Source organism: Lactuca virosa, chromosome 4, assembly GCF_052849685.1.
Source record: "Lactuca virosa cultivar CGN04683 chromosome 4, Lactuca_virosa_CGN04683_v6, whole genome shotgun sequence".
Lineage (NCBI taxonomy): Eukaryota > Viridiplantae > Streptophyta > Magnoliopsida > Asterales > Asteraceae > Lactuca > Lactuca virosa.
The window spans coordinates 102,128,214-102,145,145 of NC_136429.1; the positions used below are offsets into that span (position 1 = coordinate 102,128,214).

A 16,932-nucleotide genomic window follows, 5' to 3' on the forward strand; every position below is an offset into this window, starting at 1 on the left:
TAGTGTTGTGTTAATATAAACATACGTATAATGGTTTTTCAACTTGTTGGACGCTTTTTCCCTTGTCCCAAAGATGGTATGTAATCCCCAAGAACAAACGTCAAGAATAAGCCTCAAGAACTAAAGGATAGCGAAGTTCAAGTCACATAAACAATAGAACCAAAGGCGAATAATCTCAATTGCAAATTTTGATTAAAAATGATACATTGCTATTTCGGATAAGTATGAAAAGTGGGTTGCTATTTCAACTTACTCCAAAAACAATAATACTTTAATTCTATACATTTTCTATCAATAACAATCAGATAGTGATTAAGCACACAAATTCTGCTATTAAGTATCTTCTTTTCATTCTTAGAGAACCTTGCAGTGGACATGTTCAATAGCTTGTTAATGGACATCCATTCCCTTAAATTTTTGCCACTAGCTTCAAACCTGTGCTTAATCCTTCCATCAAACCCATAACCAAGAAATACATGAAAATCCAACATCTCTTTAACTTCATAACCTATCTCCTGATTCAAGTAATCTAGCTTTAGTTTCATTGATTTATGATTATATTGAAATACATGTAGATGCTTCTTTCCTATTGCAAGAATTTCTTCACAAGTGAGCCCATAATTCTAGAATAGGTTGATCACCTCTTACATATTCTTACAACTAGTCCTGTACACCCATCTCATTGCCAAACCCAGCTCCTTGGCTCTATGTTCATACCTAATCTTGAGCAAAAGGACTAATTTGTAACGTCCCATTTTCACAACCAAAATTTTCATTTTTATTAGAGTAAAAATTCCCAATTATAAATCCATTATTAAGAAAACTGTTTATTCCAAAATACATTTATTGAAAATTAGAGTAATAAAAAAAACGCAAAATCCTCAATGCTACTGATGAGTGTGCACAATCCCGCCTTCACCTACCCATGATCACCGATAAAACTTGAAAAACAAAAACAAATGGGTAAGCACAAAGCTTAATGAGTTCCCCCATAATACCACCACATAAACATATAACAGCATGCATAATGGGTCCACAACTAACAGGCTGGATTACCTATGAGTCCTCAGCATGAGTCTGGCTTGCCTACCTGCCCACAGCGCATGTCTGGCTTACTCCCGAGCCAACACCATCAATCTGGTTTGCCTCTCGGTCCAATAGCTTACACTACAAGAAAAACGTGATTTTGCTACGGAAGGAATCCGTTGCGAAAAGCTGAAATTCCGTTGCAAAAGACGAATAGCGACAGAATTTGCAACGACCTATTTTCGTCCCTAAAAACGCCGTAGCGAGGGGTTTGCAACGGAAACGATAATTTCGTCGCAATTGTGACAACAGAATGAAATCCGTGGTAGATGGTATTCCGTCGTGTATTCCGTAGTAGGTTTCCATCACAAATTTTGTGGTAGTTCTTCCGTCACAAATTCCGTTGTATTTAATCCCTAGCAAAATCTGTGGTGATAAATCCCTAGCAAAATCTGTGGTGATTTATCCCTAGCAAAATCCATGGTGATGAATCCCTACCTAAATCTATGGTGATGAATCCCTAGCTAAATCTGTGGTGATGAATCCCTAGCAAATTTCGTGGTCATGAATCCCTAGCAAATTCCGTTTGATCACTTCCTAGCAAATTTCATGGTCATGAATCCCTAGCAATTTTAGTGGTGTATATATTATATACCAGATTCAATATGGACCGATGGATAATTTATTTATAAATTATATCCAAATAATTTTGTAGTAATATATGAAAAACAAAAAAATCATAACCATCATATCATAAAATAACAAAATAATTATTTATTACATTGAAAAAAGAAAGTTGTTACTCTAAAATATATAATCTTCAATAAACATATATCAACCTACTACTCTTGTTGTTTTGTAAAGCCATTAATAAGATCCAATGCCGTTTGAAGTTGTTTTTCAAGATGCCCGGCCCTTGCTTTGTTTTCCTCTTGTTGGACGTTCATCATTTCTTTAAGCTCTTCGTTTTGCTGTTGTTGTTTAGCAACAAGCTCCCTCATTTCTTCTATTTCATCATTTTTTTCCGGAATGTAAGTTACATCCGTTTTACAATTCCTATTGGGAACCGCCTTTGCAAAAGAGCCTAATCCATAAAGTCTTCTTTTTTTATCATGACCACCTACAATAGCATAAAATAGCTTGTCCTCAAATTCAACACCTTCAGCTTCCAACTCTTCCCGTTTTTCTGTATAGGCCACCTACAAAATAAAAATATTATAAGTTAAAAGATATCAAATTTAGGAATGATATTATGGAGTAGCTACAATATAAAAGTTAATTTAAACTGAAATGAATATTACATGAATTTGTCTATCTTTTTCATTTGTGAAAGTGACTCCATCATGATTCTTAGTGTGTGTATACAGGAACAATTCACTATGGGGTGGCTCATGTCCTAATTTCCTCTTCTACATAAATACCATATAAAAAGTCAAATATACATATAAACATATGCAAACATTGATACGATGTACCATTTAAAAAATTACCAAATCAGAAGCTATCTTCAAATGACATGCGGATCCAGCGTTATGTGTGGGTTTTGCTACTCCATCAGCCACACCGTTACGCTTATTCTTCTTGTTCTGCTCAGATTTTAGCTTGTATTCTTCTGTATTCCATTTTAATTGCCAGGAGTTCCAGACTTCCTATGGAATATGAGCTGGTTTAAAGCCATGTTTGTTTCTTTTTGGGCTCCTCATGTTGAAGAGATATTGACCATAACTTTGTGCCGCTTTCCTTGCCCAAGCTTGCCTCACCAGCGAGTCTATTGTCTCATCCCAACAACAGTTTTTCTACACATTAACAATATAAATATAAGTTGAAGTGTAAATGTTTACCAAACAACAATTTATGACTTATAGTTACCTGAAACTCCTCCCAATATAATTCGCGCATTTCTTTGCTTACTTCTGCCCAAGCGTACCCTTCTGGATCTACTCTTTGTTTAAAGGACTGACTAATAACGTGTGCACAAGGGTCTGGTGGCATTAGCCTGCAAGTAATCATGTGATGTGTTTAGTTATGAATTGATATGTAGGTGTAAACCAAAATTTAATACATAAAAAAAGTTGTAATTAAGATTTGAATTGGTAACTCACGTATTTTTCCAAACATAAACATTAAAACGTCCATCTGGTCCACAATCTTCAGAGGAATTGTTTTCACCTTCTACACTTTCCACTACAGATCCATTCACGGGTGGTTGTGTTGGTGATGGGGTAGATTCTGGGATAGGTGTTGTTGATGGGGTATATTCTGGGGTAGGTGTTGGGATAAATGTATATTTTGAGGATGTGGTAGTTCCTTTACTTAAGGAGGGTGTGGTAGTTATTGTAGTTGTGGAGGATGATAGTGTAGATGCAGGTTTTGAGGTTGTGGTAGTAGATATAGGTGTTGATGATGTGGTAGTGGGTGTTGGTGTTGAGGATGGTTTAGATAATGTAGGTTCTGAAGTTTTCGTTATTGATGTTCGTGTTGACGATTGTATTGTTCCAGTTTCTGAAGTTTTAAATGTTTTTTCTAAGGAGGGTGTGGATGTTTTAAGTGATGTCGAGGAAGTGGTAGTCATGGGTGATGTTAATGATATAGGTTTAGGGGTTTTGTTGGTAGATGTTATAGGTGCTTTGGATGTGGTTGTTGGTATTGGCAAGTCGATTTCTTCATCTTGTAACTGTATGTTTAGGAATTTTGCAGCAGAAATCCTGTTGCGTTTCATAACTTGTGGTGCAATGAATTTAGTTGGCTTCACACCGGATGCTCCTTTTGCTTTCGAGGTCGACATCTTTCTGACACAAATAATAAAAATAAATTATATATGAAGGCATTACTTTGCATGCAAACTATTGAATACAATCAAAACCAATTTACATGAGGATATGATCAGACAACAAAAAATGATCGATCATCACGACAACACTAAATTAAATAAATATAAATTTTAGATGAGTAACAACCTATATCGCCAAAGTCAGTGCACAAACGTATAACGAACAAAAATTTCGATCAATAAGCCGCCGGAGATGATGATTACAGAAAATGTAAATCCTATTTCTAATCGGTAATTAATTACCCTAATATGCAGCATAAACGTGTGTAGGTTGGAGGGAAACGAATTGTGAAATACTTTGAACCTCCGCTAATAAAAAAATTCGAACTGTGCTAATTACCGCTAAATATTTAGTAATTCAAATTTATTTAGAGTAGCTACAAATTGATAGATAGGGTATATCCATATAAATAACGTCAAGAAAGAACATAGAGTAACGATGTGTTCATAGTATAATTTTAACTTAAAATTATATACGAGGACTAAACATTAATAAACTATACGTCTTTATGCTTTTCTGTTTAAACCGAAATTTATATACAAAAGACGTACGGGTCATGTCAATATATATGGTAGTGGCTTATTGTGTCCATGGATGACGTATGGTTAATTGGTCCACATGGTAATGGCCATTGGTCAACATGGTAGTTGCTTATGGTGTCCATGGTTGACATATGGGCCATTGGTCAACATGGTAGTTGCTTAAGGTGTCCATGGTTGACATATGGATGACATATGGGCCATTGGTCAACATGGTTGTTGCTTATGGTGTCCATGTTTGACATATGGATGACATATGGGCCATTGGTCAACATGGTTGTTGCTTATGGTGTCCATGGTTGACTTATGGATGACATATGGGCCATTGTTCAACATGGTAGTTGCTTAAGATGTCCATGGTTGACATATGGATGACATATGGTCCATTGGTCAACATGGTTGTTTCTTATGGTGTCCATGGTTGACATATGGATGACATATGGGCCATTGGTCAACATGGTTGTTGCTTATGGTGTCCATGGTTGACATATGGGCCATTGGTCAACATGGTAGTTGCTTAAGGTGTCCATGGTTGACATATGGATGACATATGGGCCATTGGTCAACATGGTTGTTGATTATGGTGTCCATGGTTGACATATGGATGACATATGGGCCATTGGACAACATGGTTGTTTCTTATAGTGTCCATGGTTGACATATGGGCCATTGGTCAACATGGTTGTTGCTTATGGTGTCCATGGTTGACATATGGGCCATTGGTCAACATGGTAGTTGCTTAAGGTGTCCATGGTTGACATATGGATGACATATGGGCCATTGGTCAACATGGTTGTTGCTTATGGTGTCAATGGTTGACATATGGATGACATATGGGCCATTGGTCAACATGGTTGTTGCTTATGGTGTCCATGGTTGACATACGGATGACATATGGGCCATTGGTCAACATGGTTGTTGCTTATGGTGTCCATGGTTGACATATGGGCCATTGTTCAACATGGTAGTTGCTTAAGGTGTCCATGGTTGACATATGGATGACATATGGGCCATTGGTCAACATGGTTGTTGCTTATGGTGTCCATGGTTGACATATGGATGAAATATGTGCCATTGGTCAACATAATTGTTGCTTATGGTGTCCATGGTTGACATATGGGCCATTAGTCAACATGGTAGTTGCTTAAGGTGTCTATGGTTGACATATGGATGACATATGGGCCATTGGTCAACATGGTTGTTGCTTATGGTGTCCATGGTTGACATACGGATGACATATGGGCCATTGGTCAACATGGTAGTTGCTTATGGTGTCCATGGTTGACATATGGATGACATATGGGCCATTGGTCAACATGGTTGTTGCTTATGGTGTCCATGGTTGACATATGGGCCATTGGTCAACATGGTAGTTGCTTAAGGTGTCCATGGTTGACATATGGATGACATATGGGCCATTGGTCAACATGGTAGTTGCTTAAGGTGTCCATGGTTGACATATGGATGATATATGGGCCATTGGTCAACATGGTAGTTGCTTATAGTGTCCATGGTTGACATATGGATGACATATGGGCCATTGGTCAACATGGTTGTTGTGTATGGTGTTCATGGTTGACATATGGGCCATTGGTCAACATGGTAGTTGCTTATGGAGTCCATGGTTGACATATGGAGGATATATGGGCCATTGGTCAACATATATCATTTGTGCCGGTTGTGTATTAAAATTTAAAATTTTCAAATACTTAATTTTGTAGGGAATATTAATTTTTTAAATAATTTTATTAATAATTTAGGGTCCCCGATTAATCCCTGCTGAGTCTGATTAATCGTTTATCGTCAGTCGGCCGTCGATCTACCGACGAGCAATTTTTACAACCTTGATTAATTAAAATAGAAATTGATTTTTCTTTTAAATATGAGTTTTTGCAAAACTACCCTCAATAATTAAATACGAGTCATTGTATTTATTAGGATAATTTGGTCATTTTGTAATGGAACATCTTCTAGGCGCCATAATGTTTTCCGACGAAACACGTTGTTTCAGTTCTTCACTCCGAAATTCAGTCACTTTGAAACATCCCCAACTTAAAAATTCCGACAGACAAAAAACCCTAAAATCAATTTCGCAGAATCGTTATCTTAGTGAATGTTTATTATTATGGAAGCCAGTACTTCATCTAAGATTTAATCAAGAAATCAAACGAAATCGCTATCAGACATGCCATTTGAAGTGATGGAGAAAATAATAGTCGACTTGGCAAAAATTTCAGCAGTCGAGGCTTTCCGGATGAAGAGTGTGTAAGTTTTGCCTTTGATCATTCTATTTCACAAGTGTATTTGAGTTGTCTTTACATTATCAAGCGAATATTGTGTTTCGTTTGTAGTTGCAGATTCTTCAACGAGGCAGGAAAAACGGATGAAGTATATAAACATATGGAGTTAGATGGATTACGATTTCGTGTTTGCTCTAACCATAAACATACAGTTGTCAATAAATGCATAGAGATGAGAAACCCAAATATTCTATTCAGGAATGGATTGGTACGTTGTTGTATATATGCATAGTAGTAATAAATCTGTTACTTGTTTTGCATAACTTTAACTAGAAATTATGTGTTTAATGTTTTTTTCAGATGAAGTTATTTTTCTTAGAAGCTGAACATGAAGGGAAAACGATGCTTGAAGAAGCATCTGCATTGGGACATTTGGATTCAACATTTGTGCTGGGAATGATGCTGATAGCTGAAGGGAGACATAGGAAGCATGAAGCTTTGGACATGTTGAACAATGCTTACCGCAGAGCAAAAGGTAAGTGGAATCTTAGAGCAACTTGTTCTAAGGTTCATCTCCACTTAAATAGGGAAGGGAGGAAACATGTACACTTCCATGGCTTCCATAGATCTTGTGCATTGCATAAGTCTGTAGGTAGTGTGTCAGACGCTTTTGTGAATGGATACAAATGGGTGTTTATGTGTGACATTTGTTTATGGGATGCTTGTTTCGTTAGGTTTTCTAGGGAGTTTGGTATAATTTATGAGTAGTTTGTTGATATGTACTTTCATATTATGACAAGTAATGCTTTGTAGATTCTTTTGGTTTAATATACGAATATATAGTAATTTACTTGATAAGTAATTATTTGATGTTGTTACTTGATTAGTAAATATGTTGTGTTGTTAATAAGGGACTAAAAGAGTTAAAGTTTGTAATGATGTTTGAATGATGTTTAAATAATGTTTGAATAATGTATTTTGGACTTTTAATATTAGTGTTTATATTGTATTGTGATTATAGTTGTATGTAGCAAATGTTTGTTCTTTCCTTGTATTAAATACATATAAAATACAATTGTAAAGGCATAAACAAACATGTATTTTATTTTGGACTTGGTAATTTGGTTTAATATCAACTAGTGGAGAACCCATGCTTTGCATAGGGTAAAATTGTAAAGGAATAAACATAGGGACTAAAAGTGGCAACAAAGAAAAAGTATTGTGGCTAAAATCAAAGTAAAAAAGTTACTATAAACATAGGGACTAAAAGTGGCAAGAAAAGAAAACTATTGTGTCTAAAATATAAAGTAAATAAGTTTACTGTTAAAATCTTGTTCCACTTTTAATATGTATATTACTACATGAATATATACTAGTAATTTGGTGAAATGTTAATATAAATGTATTACATTATGGATTATGATATATATGTTATTTTTGTCTTTTTTCATTTCAACAATCAAAAGTCCAATATTACCTAGCTATAAAAGGCTATAATATTTGAATATGTGTTTTGACACAAATACCCTTAGTATTCAAATATTTTGAATGATTTCAGGGGCAGTTTGGTCTTTTTACACTCTAAATTGTTAAGGCGCCATCATACCTCTGACGTCACGCCGGCGTTCCAGTTCTTCAACCATTCGGAACATTTCAACTTTTCTAGACGATAAATCTGCATACAAACACTAAAACCCCCAAATCGTCGAAGGATAATCGTTCTCAAAAACGATTTTCTCTGATAATAGAGACTCCTGTACTCCTCTCGACCAGATCAGCATAAAGTAAGTTTTTTTCCATACCCTGTTACACTGTTTTTCATAGTTACGCTTAATTTTTAAAAAAAATTGAAATCAACTACTCCAATGTGTATTTTGTGAGTAGAATGTCGAATACTAGAAGTCGCCGTTCGTTAGATGATCTCCCACTAGAGCTTTTGAGTCGGATATTTGTAGTATTAGGGTCAAAATCTGCGAAAGACATCGTCTCTGCAAGACTTTGGTAATTCTCAATAAACATCAACTAATGAATATATATTTTATGAAATAAAACCTTATTTGTTTGTTATTTACTGTGTATTTAAATTTTTGAAGTTCAAAGAAGATGTATGAAGCAGGGGGTGATCCTCAAGTGTACAGAACAGCATGCATTGACATGTTTGAAGGAATTGGTCCCAAAAATCTGAAAGCTGATTCATTTATACGCACATGTGCATTGCATAATAACATTGAAGCCATGTTCAAACAAGGAATTGTATGTGTAGTTTCAGTAATTATATGTAATCTATACCATTTATTAATATTTAGTGTCATTGATGTTATATATTGATATTGTTATTCTGTCAACAGGATGAGTGCTTTTATTATGGCAAATTTGATTTAGGAATGACTTTGTTGAGACAAGCAGCGGATGAAGATCATCTTGAGGCAATTTATTAGATTGGAATGATCTACATTTCAAGAGGGCCTCATCAATGTGATGAAGGTATGTATATATGGTATATATGTAAATTAAATTATATATATAGTTAATTAAGGCATGTTTGTAGTTTGGGGTTAGTATTTAGTTGTGTTGTGTTGTATAATATTTACTGTTTTATTGAAAATGGTACATTGGATTAATTGATGGATATTTTAATGTGTAGGTTTACAATTACTTGATGCCTATTTTGGCTGGGCAGTTCCGGATGATGGGGAGTAGCGGGTGTTGTTGATAGTGCCAAAGAGTTGTTGCGGTCTGTTGATGTTGTTCACAGACTTACAACGAATAACATCACTTTCCAATGTGAAGACCCGCGTCATTCTGTTAAAGGTGCATTCACAATAGGCCATGAAGAGGATGAGGATCGACAAAGATATTGCATGGTTTGTCGTTGGTATGTAGAGTATGGTAGGTTTTGTATATTTCTTAAAAATATTAATGGTTCATAATAGAATGGACATTGAATATTAGTGTTCTTATTGTATTGTATATGAAGTTGTATAGTACCACTATAATTTTATTTTGGTTTTGTGTTTACATTGTTATGTTAAAAGGGCATTTTAGTCATTTTGCTTGCTTTGTTGTTTGAGTAGGATGAAGTATACGTAAAACACATGTTATTTTTGTGATGAAGTATAGTTAATGTAATTAAAAATAAGTTTGTAATGAATTCGTTATTAAGGAAAATTAATCTACATAGATTATATATACTTTAACATGCCCGGTTAATGTAATTAAAAATAACTTTGTAATGAATTTGTTGTTAATTATTCATTATATACTATGTCTTCAAGAAATTATACACAACTTGATTAGCACAACTGGCTTAACCGCGCCATTTTCTAGCATAAGCTTAAGTTCGAGTCTGCTTGCCAGCAATATCTACTTTATAATTCGTTTTTACATTTTTTATCCATTAGTTTATGCCACATATTACCAATTCAAAAACATTTCATTCAAACCATATCTTACAAATTCCATTGATCATAATAATAATTCATCCATAGTATAAGAAGATTAATTAAGCATACAACATCCCAACAAATGCCATCACAAATTAGCTATGCGTTTTGTTCCATAGCAAAACAAGCAAACGAAATCATATTCCATAGCAGAATTCCCTAGCAAATACCTACGAATGGTACCTTCGTAGCAATTCAACTATGGAATTGGTTTCCGTCACAAACTCCGTTGGATAGTAACCACGATGATGAATTCCATAGCAGCAGTACAACGGAAAGTGATTTGGTAACAAATGTCGTTGGAAAATTGCTACAAATTTTTGTTCCGTAGCATTATCGGTAGCATAATACCAACGGATATGGAGTTGGTAGCATTTTCCCTAGCAACTCCCACTCTCGCTACCAGAAATAAAATTCGTAGACAATGTGGTAGCAACATTGCTATGGAACGACATTCCATAGCACGATCCCTTGCAGATTAACAACGAAAATACGTTCCATAGTAACCTTCCCTAGCAATATCGTGTTTTTCTTGTAGTGTTATGTCTGGTTTGCTCCCGAGTCCACAGCATAAGTATGGCTTGCCTTTCGGGCCCATAACTTATGTCTTGCTTGCTCCCAGGTTTGTTGGCTTCAGCACAAAGCAGGACCGCCTCAACCCACTACCACCATATGTCGACATACAAACAATCAAGGATCAAGTAAGCACATAATAGAGGAAAACATCAATCATACAATACACTATCGTCTACTAGTCCTCTCACAACACACTATCCTGCTACCAGCTAACCTCCATGAAATGTGTAACCATAAGTAACCAGAGGTGAGATGGCCACCCGAACAGATGATCCTACTTTAGAGCCACAACCAAACAAGGAATATGCAAGAAAGCCTAGATCAAGAGTTCTCAAGCTAGCCTACATGACTACATACAACCCCTAGGGCACTCCACTAGATGATAACCAATATACTACTACTACAACATCCTATCATATAAGGATATATACACATATCTAGTAGATCACTATAGCACAACAACATCCTATATACCATGATACAGATCTAACAGATCACCACAGCGTAACGACATCATATATACCATGATACATAACCTAGTAGGTCAGCATTGGTGCCTTCGACCCACATGTATAGTGAGGAAAAACTCACCTGAATCGAAGAAATCTGAAACACTACGATATGATCCCTTTTATGTATTTCTTGCACTCGCAAATCCACTAACACCAAAACCAGACAGTATCTTAATTAATATTCCAAAATCCACAAGTTTGACCCAAGGTCAAACTTGGTCAAAAGTCAACGGTCAACGAAAGTCAAAGTCCAAGGCTGTTGAGTACGCCCGGCGTACTCAACGTACGCCCGACGTACTCAACGTATGCCTAGCGTATCCCGCCTGATCCCACTCCTTCCTTAAGAACTTAATCCCTTTAGGTCTTTTGTCTAGAGTTCAGATCTAGACTCAAAGCATCGACTTAAGTCATAAAGTTTCCACCTTTATGACTTTCCATAGCTAGAAAAGGTCCAAAAGCTAAAACCCTAACTTATTAATCTATTAAGACATCACAACTCTTGTATAGAAGGGATAGAAGGACCAAGATCACATTTTTATGGTTCCTAATAGCTCCATAATGGATAAAGTTTCCAACTTTACCCATTAAGATGGTCTAAACAACCAAGATCTAGTCTTTAAGTCTCAAAGGGACCAAAAGTGCATCTTTCTCAACTTAATCCATTACGTCCAAGTCTCCAACCTTCATATCTGAATCAATATGATGTTTATATGGGTAAAGTTTCCAACTTTATCCATAACAAGGTCACAAACTTTCAAGATCTAAACTTGATGCACTAAAGTGACCAAAATCTCATAACGCCCAAAACTAGCTAGATCTAACAAATGCATCATCCAGATTAAAGCTTTATACCTCCAGAAGAAAGATCAAGGTGAACAAGGTATGAATTCACAAGCTCCAATGCAACCAACACTTCTCCAATGAGCTCATTCTTCTCCAAGATGCACCAAGAACACTCCAAAGCACTCAAAAACACCTTCTTTAGCTCACAAGTATCAAACTAGGGTTCGGGTTTCAAGTGTCACACCCCCGAACCAGGACGGCGGAAACGTCCGGGAGCGGATGACGTCATTGTATAGTATCATAACAATTGAATCTAATTGGACATAGCAACCCACACAACATACATTAAGAGATAAAATCTTACATTGTTACAAAGTGTATTTGTTCAAAGTTTACACATCATTAACTGAAAAGTAACAAATCCAGAATCCAACAAAAATCCAGTTCCCGATGACTTATGTACCTGCTTACTGGTTACCTGAGAATACAAGTCATTTTGAAAAGCGTCAACTATAAAGTTGGTGAGTTCATAAGCATTTTTGTATGAAAACGGTTTGTATCTGCTTTGTTTGAAAAGTATTGTATATTTCCAGAAAATCCGATATTTTCTATAAAAAAATGATTGAATGTCTTGTACCAAAGACTAAAAATGTATGCATGCATGTACTGTGTATCTTGTAAGTATAAGTTCCCAGAAAATCCCATATTTTTCTGATGTATGAAAAGTTGTAGTCTTAAATTCTAAGACCGAATTAGTATATTGAAAAGTAGTATGTAGTTTTATAATTTATAAAACCGATGAAGTGTAAGCTTCACGTTAACCAAGATAGTATTGTTAATCCCTAAGTGAGTTATTATAACCATGCTAATGTGACTGTTATGCCTGTACGACGTTCTTCAGGCGTCTGAATTGGTAAGATATTTGTCACCCTATACTGGCCCGTCTAGCTGTAGCGAACAGCTCAGGTGTGGGATTGTCAATCCTGTATAGATCTATACACAGCTTTCTCGCTCTCCCTCCAGGAGACTCTGGTTATAATGCAGGACTTAAAATGTACTCTAGGTAGGTACGGTGAAGATAGTGTGTCACTAGAGCCTTAACGGATTTACGCGAACTTTGACTCCCATTATTGAATAATGAAAATGACATTACTAGTGTGAATTTATGACTGAAGTTTTATGACACGCGATTTACAGATTTTATGACATACAGTTTATTCCTCATGCTTTGAAAGCTTCATGATAGGCAGATTATGACACGCGAATTTTTCTGTCATAAATTCTGTTTTGTATACCATTTTGGTTAGATTATTTATAATACTTTTTATAAATAATCCTTAGTGAACATGTCTAATTGTAACTTATGTTGTGAAAATAGCATAATATCTTAGGTTTTAAGCCCTCAAAATAGTGACAACATAGTTACGACTATTTTACTAATAGAATTATTATTAGCAAAATAATTGTGCTTTGTAGTTTGTTTAACACACCATAATCGGTTTGAAAGTTTTGTAACACAAAATATTCTATTTTTTTGTGACTCTAATGAGTCACAATTTTTAAAAAAACACATATAATAACCTTGAGATTTATTATATTCAAATATTGTGTAAAGTATAAGAGTTGAAAATGCATATGTCCAAGAGTTAAACATGTTTGAGCACAAAACTCATATTTTCGCCATTTTTGAGTGTACAATCATGACCACAAAACTTTTATATCACAAAGATGTTATCAACATTTACTTGAAGATGTAACTTCTATTGAAGGTGGTTCACGAAAATTTGAGAGAAAATGAGAGGAGTTCTTGAGAGTTAAGTGAGTGGAAATGAATTTGTGAGGTTGTGAGGGGTGTTTGCGGCCGATCACTCCCTTAAATGGGGGGATTGGTTGACATCTTGATGCTTGATGGGAAATAGGCTTAGAAACATGATGGGTAATAGTACATGGGCATGGGTGTATGCTATCTAATAGCATTGAGATTTGTGGGGTAAAGATGAGGTGTCACTACCTTTTTGGTATTTTTTTTTTTTTTTGTCTACTTCCAACCGAAACCTATAGGGTTTTCGGCCATAGTGGCCACCCAAGGGGGTTTTAGGTTTTATGGTGGCCGAAAACACCCTAACTCCATAAAGGGTTTGCGGTTTTGATGTGTGTATGGGCTTTTGGGCTTGATTTGGCCCAATAAAAGGGTTTTCGGTCCAATAAGGCCCAAAGAAAAGGGTTTTCATCCTAGGGTGTTTGGGCCAAGAATTCTTGGGCCAAAGCCCATAACTTATTGGGTTTAGTTATTGGATCAAGTTTTTGGGCTTGCAAGAGGCTATTTCAACTTGATTCTCAATGTATGTACATATGCATTCAAATAACATTGTAGTTTGAATTTCACTAATTTGATGTTGCAAGGTTACATAGAGGAAATTTATGTACATGAATCACCATCTCAACCCTAAATTTGCTAGTTGTGACGTCAAGGGAGGATGTTGGATATGTGGAGGCTGAGAATGGAAATGGTTAGGGGGAGTTAAGGAGCTTAAATAGGGCTAAAACCCTGAAATTAGGGTTTGGGTTCTGATCGCGTGCGCCCAGCGTACCAGGTTGATCCTCCGCGACCAGCCTTGCCTAGTATGCCCATTGTACACCTCGTACGCCCAGCGTACTCGGCTGAACCCAAAAACCTTCCTAACTTATAACGGTCATAACCTCTTTGTTTCAGCTCCGTTTCCGACAATCTTTATATCCACAGAAAAGTATTGAAGAGCCTCACAATATTATCTAGATATCTTGGACTAAAAACTTCTCGAACAAAAATCCATATTTCATGCAAGACCCCAGTCTGTTACTTTCCCTTTTCTACCCTTCGGCCCAAAACACAATTCAAAAGTTATGATCTCGCCTCCATCATTACCTCCATCCAAAGGTCTAAACATTACCTCTTTAAGTATCAAAGTCTTTACACAATCGATTTCCGGCCCTCGGATCTGAAATAAGAAAAGACAGGAAACAGGATATTACATAATTTATATGCAATATTATCATCAAATGACATGCTTAGCAAAAGATGGGTTTCAATCAAAATTTCTAGATATCATTGGAACTGAACCTGCATTGCTTAAGAAATTCGATTCTAGGTTGTAATTTCCTCTCACGGATAGCACTAAACAAACTTGGATACACAACCTCTTCATCGGTTAACCCAAAAGAATGGTCTGAAGAAGTCACCGTGATTAGTATAATGGTCAACGGAGTACGCTAAAATGAAAGGCATCTTCAGTAACGTAGTAGTTGTCGCAACCTTATCTCCCACACTCATATTCAAGAAAAACTCGATTTTCAAAATTCACAATGGTTGGACAATGGAGGATCAACTGTGATTCTTCAAAATAGTGTCGGTTCCTTTTTATGCTTATACTCATTTCAAGGAAGAGGGCAAACAGTGAAGTTCCTGTGAGACAAAAGCGAAAAAGGAATTGAAGATTTTGAAGGCGAGAAGGTGTTCATGAAAATAAAAGAGACAGAGACATATAGACTAACCTAAATCCACTTCAAGGGTGGGGGTGGTTGAAAATCGTTACATTGGATCGACGTGCCAAGAGTTCCAATTTAGTGATGTAGGTTTTGTTCTTGGGTAAATTCCCTTCTCTGAATTGACTTTTGATTTTATTGAAATTGATTTTTTGGTGAATTACTCATGCTGTCGTTTTTAATGATGAATCGGTACATGGTGAATGAATCGGCGGTGTCTGATGCAACTCATGCTGTCGTTTTTTGGAAATGACGAATATTATATATAAAAAGTCCAACACAAGTAGCAAGCAACTATTTGTGGGCATGTTACAGAAGAAAATGCAAAGTTTTAACAAAATGGAGAGATACTCCAGTCTAGCCACCTACGGTTCAACTCCGAATTTCTATATTTGAACCAAGCATATGTTTGTGATATCACCTCGTCCACAATCATAGTTGGTATCGGTTTCAACGTCTTAAATATGGAGTTGTTTCTGGCCAGCCACGTAAACCAAAGCATCCCATAGAGCACCACCTTGAATCTTTCCATTTTTATTGGACAATTCCCCATGTAGCTGCGAAATTGAGGAATTCAGTAATTGTGTCAAAGTTAGTTGTTGGAATATTACACCATTTAAAGATCCAAGATCTTGCCTCGATTGCTATTGGATATTTAACAAATAGATGATCGCCTGTTTCTTGTTCGTCATTGCACAAAGGGAAATTTGTGTTTGCCATACTAATGCCCCTGTTCATCAAGTTTGTTGCCACCGACAACCTATCCATTAATGTTCTCCAGACAAAGTATTTAACTTTTAAAGGAATTGCTTTTACCCAGTTGATTACTATTCAGTGTGGTGTGGCGATACTTCTTTTCAAAAAAAAATTCCCTAATTTGTACTCGTTAGAAACAGTAAAATGTTGTGCTCTGGAGGACCGACTATCTAGCAATGGCTTCTCATGGATGTGGAAGTTTGAGTCGATGGGCGATATCGAGACTAATGAACTTCTACAATTGTACAAGGATATTGGAATGTTGACAGTTGTGAAATCTTCCAAATATGGTTTTGAATTCACTCTGAACCCTAATGGGGAATACACCGTCAATGTCATGAGGAGGTTGCTGGAATCTAAATTGATTATGTATAAAGGTATATCCATCTGTTGGTCAAAACTGATACCTTTGAAAGTAAGATGCTTTATTTGGAGAGCTTCATTGGCTAGAATCCCTGTGGTTGATGCTTTGATGATCAGGGGTGTTAACACTACAAAAATTACTTGCCCTTTATGCAACAAGGAGAATGAATCAACAGATCATCTGCTCATTACTTGTGATTATACTCGGGAGGTACAATATTGGATCCTTAAATGGTGTGGAATACAAAGGAGAAGATTCTTGAATGTTAAAGAATTATTGATTATGCAGTTATTTGGGGAAACTGCCCTAGAAAAAAAGAGATTTTAAACTTGGTGTTCTA

The 16,932-nt window shown here is 36.1% G+C and overlaps 1 pseudogene; it reads right to left on the minus strand.

The window, feature by feature from the left end:
• Positions 1 to 239: 239 nt before the first annotated feature.
• LOC145104842 (transcription termination factor MTERF8, chloroplastic pseudogene) lies at positions 240 to 15,278 on the minus strand (annotated as a pseudogene).
• Between the last annotated feature and the right edge of the window lie 1,654 nt (positions 15,279 to 16,932).